The following is a 13,773-nucleotide window of genomic DNA, read 5'->3' as shown; positions in this document are numbered from 1 at the left end:
GTGAATGGGCGTACCTTCGTTGAAGGTTGTGCGTCAGGGCTGGCAACTCGGCACGTAAAAATCAACTGCCAATCATTAGCGGACCGGAGTTCCACTGTGGCGACCCCTAACCGGGAAAAGCAGAAAGACACATACATTGGTTCACCAATTTGGTCTCCAGGGCTTTGTTGAGTAAGGATTACTGAAGCAGATGATGACCTCCTAAGTCTGTCCTGTTAAAGAGAAAAACATAAGACATTAGAATAATAAGGAAAACACAAACAGGAAGACCGAGAACAATATTAGGCCTGTCTGACATCATCAAAACTCTGTAGCCATAAAGCACTACAATAGTTAAATCAGAGATAAAACTCAAATTCAACATGTTTAAGAGGATAGTTTACTCAACTGGTGCCCAGGCTTTCAGCTGTATGTGACAACTTATATCTATGTATTATTTGTTATTCAAGTATCTCACTAAACAAAAATGTCATTTACACAGTGACCTTTTTTGGTTAAAGGACTTGTGCAGAACGACTCAATGAGTTAATAAGAACAGTAGGGATCAAACCCACAACTAAAGCAGAAGCTCATTAGCAGCTCATAACTCTAACCCTCAGTGCAATACTATACTGCACTAAAGGATGTCATATGCTTGCAGCACTTCATTTATATCACCACAGGGTCATGTTACTAGCTGCTAGGTGCATTTTGTACCAGCTGCAAGCCACATATTGTATACAGAGCTGCAGAACATAGTTGCAGGCAATGTTTGTATTTATTGTATCACAGGATATAAACCACAAACAATATTGTATGTGCAGGAATAGAGAACAGCACTGTATGCCACCCTATACATGTAGCCAAGAAATACCATCTGTATGCCATACTTAATATAGGATGCCAGATGCATTTCAAACTCACGCTTACTACAACTCTAACAACATTTACTTGAACGTGTACTATTGTGTCAGTTACAGTGTTCCTGCCTCCTGTTCTTGCCACAGCTCTAGTAAGTTAGTAACATTTTTTTGGTGTCCTTTATTTCAAGGACTAAAACATAAAAGTTTTCCAGAGTTTCAGGATAAAATAATCTAAGCTTTTACAGTAAAAATGTAATATGTAAGATAGCTCTGTTCTCTACTAACAGTCAGAAACAAGAGTAAAGGTATTTTTCTTATACATGCACAATATATGTTGTGCTTGATACATTCAATAGACATAGTGATGAGATTATTTTTAATTAATACGACAGTTAAACAATCAGTTGTATGACTGTTTTAATTATGAATGGCTGATGTTAATTCAACTTTAGAAGACAACAGGTACCTGTCTAGGTCCAAAGTTCATTTATTTTCGTACATTTGCTGTTGAGAAAAGGTTAGCAATGAGACATTAGGTTAAAAATAGTGGACAAAGCCATTTAACTGTATCTAAAATAAGAAACAATACACTCAGCAGGAACCATGGCATGACAAAAATATATTTAGTATATGACAAGATACTGCCAAGGACAAAAAAGATTGGAAAGTTAAATGTATTATATTGATTGCCTTGGATCGGTATCAATTGTGCGTTCCTTTACCCTGGTGTCTTGCTGTATATGATCTAATGGTGGAGTGTATTTGTCAGTGACTAAGAAATTATTTTAACTACAAATATCTCTTTCTTTGCACTTTATTTTTAAGACTTAATGCATTATATGTAATCCAGGCGATCTGCGCTGAGTGTAGTGAAGGAAACAATTAGGTAAAATGTAAACCAAAAGGAAGACAGGGATTTTGCCTGAGAACACAAAGCAATAATTAATATAAACAAACCGTTGTTTGCTGGAAAGTCTGATCTTGTACTCCTGTGCTGAAGAGTGCATTTCTGTTATGATAATTTGCTCCCATATGCTGTACGTTTTGTATTAATATATTATTATTACTTTTTCCTAGATGCCTTGCTGTCACTCCCCATTCAAATACCTTTTAGTACTCCTACACTCTTTCTTCATGGACTGCTTTACTTACCAGCTTATTTGGTAGTGGGTTGTTTTACCTGACGTGTGCCACTTATCATTGGTATGGTATCTAGCTATGCTACTTTTTAAGGACAGATTCCCCTTAACACCCCAAACACATTTTAGTTGTATTTAAACTGAATGGGGGGGGGAGGTGCTAACCTCTTTTACAAAGCATTAAGGAGGAGTAGTATTCTTGTAGTAATTATCGTCATTTAGCCCACTGGCCAGGGTAGCTTTGCCCACAAGGGAACAGCTCATATGGGTAAAGGGCACCAGGAATGAGTAAATCAGCATGATACACATTATTGTCAGTAATTATTGCTATTAGTCAGTGGAACTTTTAAAGATGTTTCTTATTTTTCTTAAACAAGTCTGTTGTACAGTAACACCACTTTCCATAGATGTCTTCTGCTGAAAGGACAACAGTGTAGATGCCATTGCAGTGGTGAGCAAGCATGAACATTCAGACAAATGCAGGGCAGTGTTGGTTTTCTGGCACTGAAATTGCAATGGAACTACATGTGCATGTGTGTGTGCATGCGTGCTCGCATGTGTGTATATTAGTATGTGTACACTTCCAAACCTAAGGTTAAATTTTTGTTTTTAAGGTGTGGATTATCTAAATTTGCCACCATACTACTACTAATGCTAATAAGTTCATTTGAGGTTTTGTTTTCTGTTAAACAGATCTTTTTTATTGAGGCAGTTGCAGTTTGCCACTGTTAAAAAGGACTATTACTCAAAACAAAGTAGCACATTATGAGGTCTGCTTTTAGGAGTGGTGCACAATATAAGTTAAAGCGCTAATTTGGTGTGTGCTTACAGTGAAGCATTATTCCTGAAAGATAGTTGTGCAACATTGCTATGCACACCTAATAAAGTAAATTAAGATCATTGATCTATTCTATGCATACTGTGATTTCACTTGGGAATGCTTTATTATCACTTAAGAGTTTTTGCAATACATAATATGGAACTTGAAAAAGAGACAGGAAGAAAAAATCTACATGAAGAGGCAGAAGGCAACGCTGTCTGTTTATCCAAGGGAGCATTTTGCAACAGTTCCCTGACAGGGTGCACATATGGTCTAGCTACTCCCAGAAGCATCTTCTCAGGATGCAGCATCATGGATTGGGTTTTGACCATTGAGAAGTTTTTAAGTTTGTGAAGGTAATGAAACCCCTAGTTGGGGAGTAATTACTTTTTTGTCTGGTGTCCTGGATAATAGAAGCTAATGATTTGGGTGGCATCTGAGATGATGGACTTTAGGGGAAACCAACATTTGGGAATCAATAGTCATTCTCTAGAAGAAACTGAATAAGAAGGAGTAGAATGTTAAATTAGTGTTTCTACAGAAAGGAAAGTGATTGTAGGAGAGTGAACTAGAAGCAATCAAGGTAGGAGATGAGATACAGAAAGAAAAAGTAAGTCTTAGAAATCTGGATAATATTCAGGGAAAAAAGCTAACATGATAATGGAAAAGTGCTGGGCCTAGAAAATATTCAGAAGGCTATGTAGAGGTGGATTGGGAAAATAATCTAAATAGCAGCTAAAGGAAGTGACCAGGGCATTGGGAATCAGTGGGTATGGATTAGGCACAGGGGTGCTGAGGTTGGCTCAGGACATTATATGTTTGTTTTCTTTTTTCCTTCTTTTTTTTTTTCTCTCTGGCCCTCATCTCCTCACAATCATTGGTTCTCCATCCCCCATCAACCCTTCATTCCATCCTGCTTTCCAAGGCCTGAAGATGCCAGAGATGGGAAGCAAAAGTTAAGGATCTTGTGTCTTCCTCTTCTAGGAGGGACATAAGAATTTTTCTTATGCTCCTACCCCCCAACCAGTTCACGTTCAGGTGCAGTGCAATGAAATACAATACCTGTTATGAGTGGCTTCTGTTGTGTTCTGATGTGATGCTTTCCTTGGCGGACTTATGCCACCATGTCCTACCTTTTAACATGGGGAGTACATCTGTAGTCTAAGTTCAGCAGATACATGCATAAGACCCCCTCCAAAGATGGGTGTGCACACATTGTCCACTCCTTCCCCTCTATTTCCTTCTGCTGTATCACATAGTGCCCTAAAAGAACATGGGCTCTTGGGTCATAGTCAGGGCTTATTTTACACCTATGCCTTTGAACTGGCTTATAACATTTACTGTTTAAATGAAAACTCTGCCCTCCAATATAAGTAATCTTGTCAAGTTACTATTTTTTTAATAACAACATTTAGATTTTGTTTTGTGTTCAGATGCTTTTCAGTACCTTTCATTTTTTTTTCATTTTCACTCACACTACATGTATGCCTGAGAGTCTGTCTGTTTGAAGTGTGAAGGCAAAAGCAATGGGAGCTTAATAGGTAGTGACTTCCAGTGAAGTCACCGACTGTCATGCGGAGAGGGTCATGCGGAGAGGGTTAGGCCAGATATGGGAGAGAGTATGCTGCATGCAATATTCCAGAATAAGTCCATTCTCTTGTACACTGGGGAGACAAATGAACTGAAAAGGCTGCTTCCCTGAGTAGGGAACAATTGAACTGTATAGCTATCACTCTATCTGGGGAATGAATGGGCCTGGCTGTCCTCCTCAAGATGAATGAAAGGACCAATGGAGTCAAGTACGAAAAGCCATCAGATGGATCTCATAGGCTCATAAAAAAAAAAAAAGTATGATAAGGAACATAGAAAGAGTTGGATGCATTAGACACCTGTGCATAAAATATGACGTTATGATAAAAAGTGTATCCTTTCAATTTTATCATGAAGCTTTCCTTTTATGTTATATGGACAGCATTGTGGAAAAAAATATCACTAAGATCAGAGGAGCTGAGTTCAACAAAGAAGTAGGTGCAACTCCAAAATAACTGTGTTTGGTCAGCATTTATTAAAAAGTAGGCAGAATTGAACAGGTAAGGTTGACAGAGATGACAGTAGGCCTAACCCTGCAATTATTTCTCACAACAGCAGCAAACGGCAACAGACACACACACACACACACACACACACACATACAAACATACTCACACAAACGTACATACATGTGGATGGTGCAGTGGGACAGCGGTTTGCATTGCCACTTCACAGCAAGCGGTTATCCAGTTTGATTCTCAGGTGGGGTGCCTTCTGTGCAGAGTCTGCATATCCTCGCTGCATTTGTGTGAGTCTCTTCTGGGTGCTCCAGTTTCCTCCCATGTTACAAAGACATGCATCTGCAGTGTTTCTTCACGGGCCTCCACTGAAAATTGTCCTGTTCCAAGTTGGACTTTCCTGGTAAACAAATGAAAAATAAATACATACACACATACAATCATATTCACACACACATGGTTGACTATCACAATATGGAAACCCACAGACTTCCAGTTCATAATCCTGAGACCATAATGTCAAAACATCACAATGCTGAATACCACAATATCAAACACCTGGATTTTCCCCTCCCCAATCCATGTTATCCATCATTCTTAACTTCACACTTGTAGGGAGATTCAGTATTCAGGATTTTTAAGCACTGTGTTCTTCAGCAAATCCTCTGACTGCAGTATAGGGAAACAAGCACTAGCACGGGTCATACAGGGATGGCAGGTTCATTTAGTCTTCTTTTTTCAGAGTTAATGCATTGTGTTCAATGGTTTCAGTTTGATGACTTGCATATCTAATCAAGAGTGACAATTAGCTTTGGAACTCCCTAAATATATAAATATATATGTTACCCACAGGCACACAGACATGTACACATGCATGTATAGTATATGCACAAAAGCAAATGTTTAATATAAGCATATATATTTGGGGGGGGGGGATATGTCCCTGCAATAGCAGGTCAGAGGCAGAGTTGGTGCATATAGGCTGCATTATGGTCAGTATATACCCAGGTAGGAAAGTTTTTGTTCCAACATGTTTGGATCAAAATATGAAACAGTAGTTCCAGGAGATCCTAAAGAATTACTGATCCTACTTTAAACCACCAGAAACTGGCACACCATCAAATATTTATTTTCTTTTATTTATTTATTCTAGTTTTACATTTGGTCACAAAGTAAGAGAATGTGTCCAACCACAACCAGTTCCACATAGCACTCATACTGTAAATTACCTGAACAATTTTCACTTATTTATTTATTTAAGTTTGATGACCAGGGAAGTCCACTGGGCCAAGAAGAGCCTATTTTTAGTGGAGACCTGGGGAGAAAAGCTCCACAATAATTGCAAGTTACATTTCACATGTTACAAAAGGGCATTTACAGATAAGCTCCATGATATTTGCAATTGGCTTGTCACAAGGTTACAGAAATGAAAAGACATAATTCAATACAGCAATTTCAACATTTATATAAAGTGAATATTTTTGTTATAAACTCAATTGTAGGTTTAATATTTCAAAATATATAGCTACTAGCCATTAGTAGGTTAGGAAAATATTATGCATGTTGAGGGTAATAGTATATTTGAGATTGGAGAGTATAGTACAATAGATATTAGAGAGAAAATTAGTTTTTGGTAGGGGAGGGATTGTTTTGGGTGGGATGAAGTAATAGTAGAGGTAGTTGAATGAATCTGTGCAAGGTGGAATGGGGGAGGGGTTAAGTTGGAACGTGGCAAGGGCATTCCCATTTGGAAGAAAGATGAGAGAGTAGCTGAGATTTGAAATTTGTATGGATAGGTAGGTTGTGTAGGTGTGTGAAGAAAGAGTTCCACTGTTTAGCTAAGGAGTGGGACAGCAGTAGATGGCCAGGAGGTCATGCAGGTTTGTGGACCTGAAGGAGATTTTGTTTTTTGGATCTGAGTGAGTGGTTGGGAATGTAAGGTTTTAAGGAAGTAGCGAGAGCTGGGCAGATGGCAAGTTTAAAGATGAGCTTGTGGGCAATGGTGAGTTGTAGGTAACTGAGGTAGTTGGGTAGTTCAAGCCAGCTGAGGGTGAAGAGGGAGTGGCAGTGGTGGGATGAAGTTTTTGAATTGGTTGCAGATTTGGAGATCTTGTGGTAGCAGGATTCAAGTATGGACTGAAGGCCAAGATGGAGATTGGTGAAAAGAGAGGCACCATACATAAGGGAGGGGAGTAGGAAGGTGGATGCAAGAGTTTAACAGGTAGAGGGGCTTAGGAAGCAGTTGTGCCTGTACAGGAGACCTAACTTTTGGTGGGTTTTCTAGATTGCGGACCAGATGTGGGTGTCAGATTTTAGTTCTTCATCAATAATGATGCCAAGAAGCTTGGTGCTGGGAATGATTTCAAGGAGGGTGTTGTTTTGGCTCTGTATGGTGAATGTGGATTTGTCAATGGGGTTTTTGGTAAAGGAAAAACTATTAGTTTGGTTTTATTTGTATTTAGTGCCAGACGGTTAGACTGCATCCAGGTTTCTGTTTTGGAGAAGGCTAGTTGGGATTTTGCTAGGAGCTCGGAGGGGGAGAAGGCTGAGCAGATGATTGTTGAGTCATCTGCATATTAGATGATACATGAGTCTGGGATGGATTGGTGAAAGTTGTTAATGAATAGGTTGAAGAGAAGAGGGCCAAGAACAGAACCTTGTGTGACACCTGTGGGTGTGGGAAGGAAGAGGGAGGTTGAAGTTTTCCATTGGACAGCTTGTTGGCAGTTGGACAGGTAGCTGGAAAACCAGGCGATGGTGGTGGGAGAGAGGTGTAGGGTGGAACGTTGAGAATTAAGTAGGGTGTGTGAGATGGTGTCAAAGGCCTTTGACAGATCTAGGAATAGTGTGGATACAAACTTGCCTGAGTCATGTTTGAGGTTTATGGTTTCAAGAAAGGAAAGAAGGTCAGTTGTAGTACTATGGCCAGGGCAGAAGCCATGTTGGGTAGGGGAGAGGAGATTGTTTAGTGTTAGGTGCGCCATGAGTTGTGATTGTATCGTTTTCTCTAGTATTTTAGAAAGAGGGAAAAGGATGGCAATAGGCCTGAAGTTGGTGGTATCAGTATTTTTGCCACCTTTGTGGAGGGGGATGATGTAAGCATGGCGCCAGATAGAAGGGACGTATGATTCTTGTATGGATCTGTTTATAAGATTAGAGATGAGATAGGCAATGCTGTCTGCAGATTGTTTGAGGAAGGTGGGTGGAAGGTTGTCGGGTGCATTGTGACAGAGTTTGAGTTTGAGGAGAAGTCTTTTTATAGTGCTTGTGGGGATGGGCTTGAGGCAGAAGGTTGTGGAGGAAGGTTGATGATTGGGGTGGTGGTTGGGGCAGGAGGAGGTGGTGGTGGAGGAGGGCGGTGGGAAGGAGGCTGATAGTTTAGCTATGCCGTCTATGAAGAATGAGTTGAACTGGCTGGCTGTTTCAAGGTTGGAGAGGTTGGGGTCTGGGCAGGGGTTTTCTTTGTTCCTAGGATGCAGCATGGATGAAATGGAGTCCCAGAAATTTTTGGGATTTGTTGAATGCAATATTTATCATTGCTTATTCAGTTGATTGACAATAGTAATATTTTTATGCAGTGCAACACAATATACATAAAACACTAAGAAATATATATATATATATATATATATATATATATATATATATATATATATACACAAGTGTGTGTGTGTGTGTGTCTATGTCAGATGACTGAGTTTCAGAAATGCAAAATTCATATGATCGAGACCATATGATCGAGTTTCAGAAAACTCAAACATAAAAAAAACCCACAAAAAACACACAAATGTAACTTTTTAAAATTTTAGCCCCCTGCAAATTATATATACCAACTCCGAGATCGTACTACAGTAAGGAAAAGGGTACATTTCCCACTCTGCACTGTACTGTGATATCTATTCAAAAGCTTCAGGTTTTCAAAAACTCTATCGTATGGTCTATATATGTATATGTATATAGGTCAATCTCAGATTGACTTTTTGGAATCTTGAAAAAAATATCAAAGAGACCATATGATCGACTTTCCAAAAACTCAAACATCAAAAACATGCCCCCCACACCCCCTGCAAAAACTACGAGATCGCACTACAGTGAGGAAAAGGGTAAATTTCCCGATCGTCGCCATACTGCAATCTTTATTCAATAGCTTTGAGTTTTCAAAAACTCAGTCATATGGTCTCGACCATATGGAATTTATTTCCTGAGCCCCACTGTTCATGATTTCGCACAAACCTAATGCCGGCAGAAGTGATCAAATGAGTTTCAATCACGTCTGCTGGCTGAAAGAAATGTTTGATTATATGAAGTGTTTTATATATTACACAGTGCTTACATTGTCAGTGATGCAAAGAATAATTACCAGATCAGATAAGCAGAATGTTGCATGTGTATAGAACATAAATGTAAAGCTGTGAATTACATAAGCTGAAATAATATGTTAGGGTTAATTTTAATATGAATAGGTTTTACATTGTTCTCACAATGAATCTGTTAAAACTAATTAAACTCATTGATTGCATGCATGTGTGTATGAGTGTGTGTGAGTGTGTGAGTGTGTGAGTGTGTGAGTGTCTATGTGCTCTGATAAAGCTGTGGGAAGGTATTCCAAGTGTCAGTTTGGTCCTGACCCTGATGATGTTAATCTAGATGAGTGTAACAATGACTCTGAAAAGGTGGAATCAAAGTGAGACATGTTCACTAATCCCCCCCACACACACACAGGTTTACAAGGAATGCAAGTTCTTTTCAGAGATATAGTGAACTAACCAGCACTTGGGGAGCTCCCTCCCTGCCATAACTTGTTCTAGAAAATTCGGTAAATAGAGTTTATCACGGAAAAAATGGTTGTGCCTAAGAGAAGTTATATCTCCCTAGTGAAATTTGGAAATGGGGGGGGGGTTGTTTCTCTAATAAGAGTGCTTGGGAGAGGGGAAAGAAGAGATGTTACCTCACCAGCTCCTCCTCTCTCAGCTCCAAATTATTCATTCCATTCTATATCAGACATTCTATTCCCCCAGCTTATCTACTCTTATCTCTCAATATTCTCCCACTAGATCACTTCATAGCTTAGACCAAAACCTTCTACAAATCTATAAGCCCAAGACCAAACAGGGATGCAACCTCTTTAGCAACCATCTTACCATCTCATGGAACAGGCTGCCATTAGAAATCAGATCCCTTAATCACCCAAAACATTTCAAAGCAGCCACTAAAGAATACTTAAAAAGTCACTGGTCCTGCCACTGTTCTCTCCCCCCATAATGTTACACTACTGCTTCATTGACCTCCTCTTCTTTTACCTCAGCTCTATCTTGCCTTTCACTTCCTCACTTGGACCTCGTGTCCTCACTATGAAGGCAAATTCTTTACACTACTATTAAAACATGCATCTCTCACCTCCTTCCACAAACCTGATGTACAACAACAGTAAATAATACCATGTATCTTTACTTCTTGTTCAATTGATATATTTATGTAGTTTTGACATGTTGCTTCCTTACCTATAACATCTCTTGGGCACAACCATTTTTTCCATGATAAACTCTATTTACTGAATTTTCTAGAATCAGAATTCTCTAGAACATGTTATGGCAGGGGGGGAGCTCCCCAACTGCTGGTTAGTTCACTATATCTCTGAAAAGAACTTGCATTCCTTGTAAACCTGGGGGGGGTGGGATTAGTGAGCATGTCTCACTTTGATTCCACCTTTTCAGAGTCAGTGTTACATTTATTGTACATAATCCTTATGCTTTTTAATTTCTTATGCTTTTATATTTAAACCTTATGTAAATGCTTGTGGAGCTTTTCTCCCTGGGTCTCTGCTGAAAAAGGGCTATTCAGCTCAGTCAGGCTATCCCAGTCAACAAATGTAAAATAAATAAATAAATAAATAAATAAATAAATAAATAAATGTGTGTATTCATGCTACTTGAAATTTTTTACTACAGTGAAATCCCAAGAAATAAATTAGGACTGTTCCTTTGTGGAAATTGTCTTGACCAGCTAAAGTCAAAGACAGTTTATGTTCCTGCATTTTGGCAACCTATTTGAGAACATTTACTTTGTTGTTTGTGTTTTCTGTGGTTGTTTATGAATTCTGGAACTGTGAGAATATTTCCAACCAGAAGACAAGTCTGGCATACAGCTGCTCTGTTTGCCTATCAAACTGCTAAGAAGTCATGTTATTTTGTTCAATTTGAGAGTGAAATAAGTCCATCCCAATTTTGTTCTGAAAAGTTTCTTCTGTTTATCAAATATTTTCTTTTGCTTCTAAGACTCAATTTTGTTAGTATTGTTTGGCAGTTAAACATTAAGTTGTTGCAGATGTTAGGTAGTTGTCACCTGTCACTGAGATACCACGATCACGGAGGGTTTGGCATAATGATTAAGGTATTCACCACATAGACACAAAGTACAGTGTTTGATTCTGACCTTGAGATAATGGCTAGACTAAAAAGGCCCTTCAGGACAGTTAGCCTAGTATTCACCTATGAGATGTATGTGTGGGGGTATGGTTTGCATGATATCTGAAATATCTTGTACTGCAGCATTAGGAAACTCATAGGAATCCAACCCATGTTTACAGGAAGTAATTCATTCACAGCTCGTTTTAGCAACAAGTACATAATACAGCCATTACTAAATCAGCATGTAGGACAACTAAAGTCAATAGTATTTGCATTCAGATGTGTGATGCACTGATAAGCCACACACAAAAGAGGAATGAGACTGTAAAATGTTAAGGTCCATTAGCATATAAGTTATGGTCATGTTTGCAGAGGTAATGGTGACTGTTTTAACAGCTCTGCTTTCTTTATCTTATTCAGCTTCTCAAAATGCATTGGTGTAGATTGTCAGCTCTGCCAATGAATTAAACTTTCTGTACTCGGAATGCTTCTTGGTAGTCATCACATACTTTGAATGGTTCCTTGAAAATAAAAGTAATGTTGAATGGGTGGCATACCTCTCAACTGTCCTTGATTTTTACTGACCATCCCTGATTTTCCCTCATATTTTGACACTGTCCCTCATAAAATATTTAATGTTCTGGTAAATTGGTGAGTTAGTAATGCCTGGCAGTGTAGTTTCATACTTGTTCAGAAAATGTGTGGTGATACGAAACTTGTTCTATTAACTGTGTAAATTAATTAAAGTAACATTTTAAAATTGTCTCTAATTTTGGACCTTTGTTATCAGGTATGATGGCAAGTATCCTGTGCACCCACTATTTACTGTAAATTCCATTGTAGCGTTTTCATGCCCAGGTCCTCACTCACTTCCTGCTCTTGTTCATGCTTTTTTGGGTACATTCCCTATATATACATAATCCTTCACTCACAAGCCTACACACACACACACACACACACACACACACACACACACACACACACACACACACACACACACACACACACACACCAGTATAGGATTATATATAGATATATAGCCACAAATGCACACACACACAGAAAAACTCAGTCAATAGATCATAGGTTCATAGGTGTGAACTAGGCTAATGGCACTGGAGCCTTTACAAGCCTAGCCCATAGGATTACCATGACATTGTGCAACCCCACCTTAGTTCCCAGTACCTCTGTTGAGTAGAGCCACAGGAGTGATTCCCAGGGTGAATTTTCTATTTCCGATCCACTCATCAAGATTTCTCTTGAAGAGGCCAGTGAGGTGCTCTGTTTGACATGTATGGGAAGTATATTCCATAGCATGGGCAGTCACTGGGTTATGAACCTGTCCCTCCAGCATGTTCTGATTGTGGTAATGAGGTTGAGTTCTCTGCAACATGTGATGCGGAGGGATTGGGATTTCTTTAGATGTAGCATTTCTAACAGAGTGGGTCAGACATGGCTTTGTAAGTCAAGCAGAGATTGCCTCTAAGTATGCGATATTAGACAGAGAATAGTTGGAGATTTTTGAGTCTGTCCATATAGGGCAAGTGTTTAAGGTGTAGGATCCTCTTTGTGAGGTACTTTTGTGGCCTCTCCAGTTGTTGCAGGTGTCTAGTGAGGTACATGCCAAATGGGGCATTGTACTCAATGACTGGCCTAATGAGGGAAGAGTAGAGGTTGACAATGACCTTTTCTTCCTGGATGGAAAACCCTTTGTAATGAGATGTGCCACATAGAAGGACCCTTTGACCCCCAGTGGCAATGTGTTGGTCAAAAGAGAGGTTGCTGTCAACCTGTGTTCCCAGATCTCTTATAAAGCCTTCTGTGTTCAGTGGACTACCATCGATGTGGTAATTCATGGGAACTGGGTTTTTCTCAAAGGGGATGATGACACATTTTTTGGCATTGAGCTTAAAGCCATGGTTCTGACACCAGTCATTGGTCTCAGTGAGGCCTTTCTGTAGGACGTCAACATCACTTGGTGAGTTAATAATAGCTCCCAACTTGCAATTGTCTGCAAACTTTGTCAACCAGAGTCCCTTCATATTGGCCTGGACTTCAGAGAAGTAGATACCAAACAGGAGAGGACCAGGTCTGAACCCTGTGGGACTCCACTTGTGACTGCTCAGCAGTCTGACTTGGAGTCAGCTACTTTCACACTGTGGGTTCGGTCTGTGAGCCAGTTTGCAACCCACCTAGTGATATAGGAGTTGATGCCTAGCTTAGTGAGTTTTTCTATGATTCCTGAGTGGGGAATGGTATCAAAGGCCTTGGCCAGATCAAGGTAGGCTGTATGAATCACCTTGCCTTCAGCCACAGCTCTAATGCCTGACTCAAAGAAGTTGACCACGTTGAGCAGGCATGATCTACTCTTCAGAAAACCAAACTGTGTGTGGATCCAGAGTTTAGAGATTCCCTATATCCTTGTTTATTAGGTCCATGATGATGCGTTCCATAGCTTTGCATATCAGACTCGTCAGGCTAATGGGGTGATAATTCCTAGGGTCTGTAGTCACTCCT

Source organism: Protopterus annectens, chromosome 2.part0 (assembly GCF_019279795.1).
Source record: "Protopterus annectens isolate FY-2018-M chromosome 2.part0, PAN1.0, whole genome shotgun sequence".
NCBI classification, from domain to species: domain Eukaryota; kingdom Metazoa; phylum Chordata; order Ceratodontiformes; family Protopteridae; genus Protopterus; species Protopterus annectens.
Note: the sequence above shows the minus strand (reverse complement) of the source record.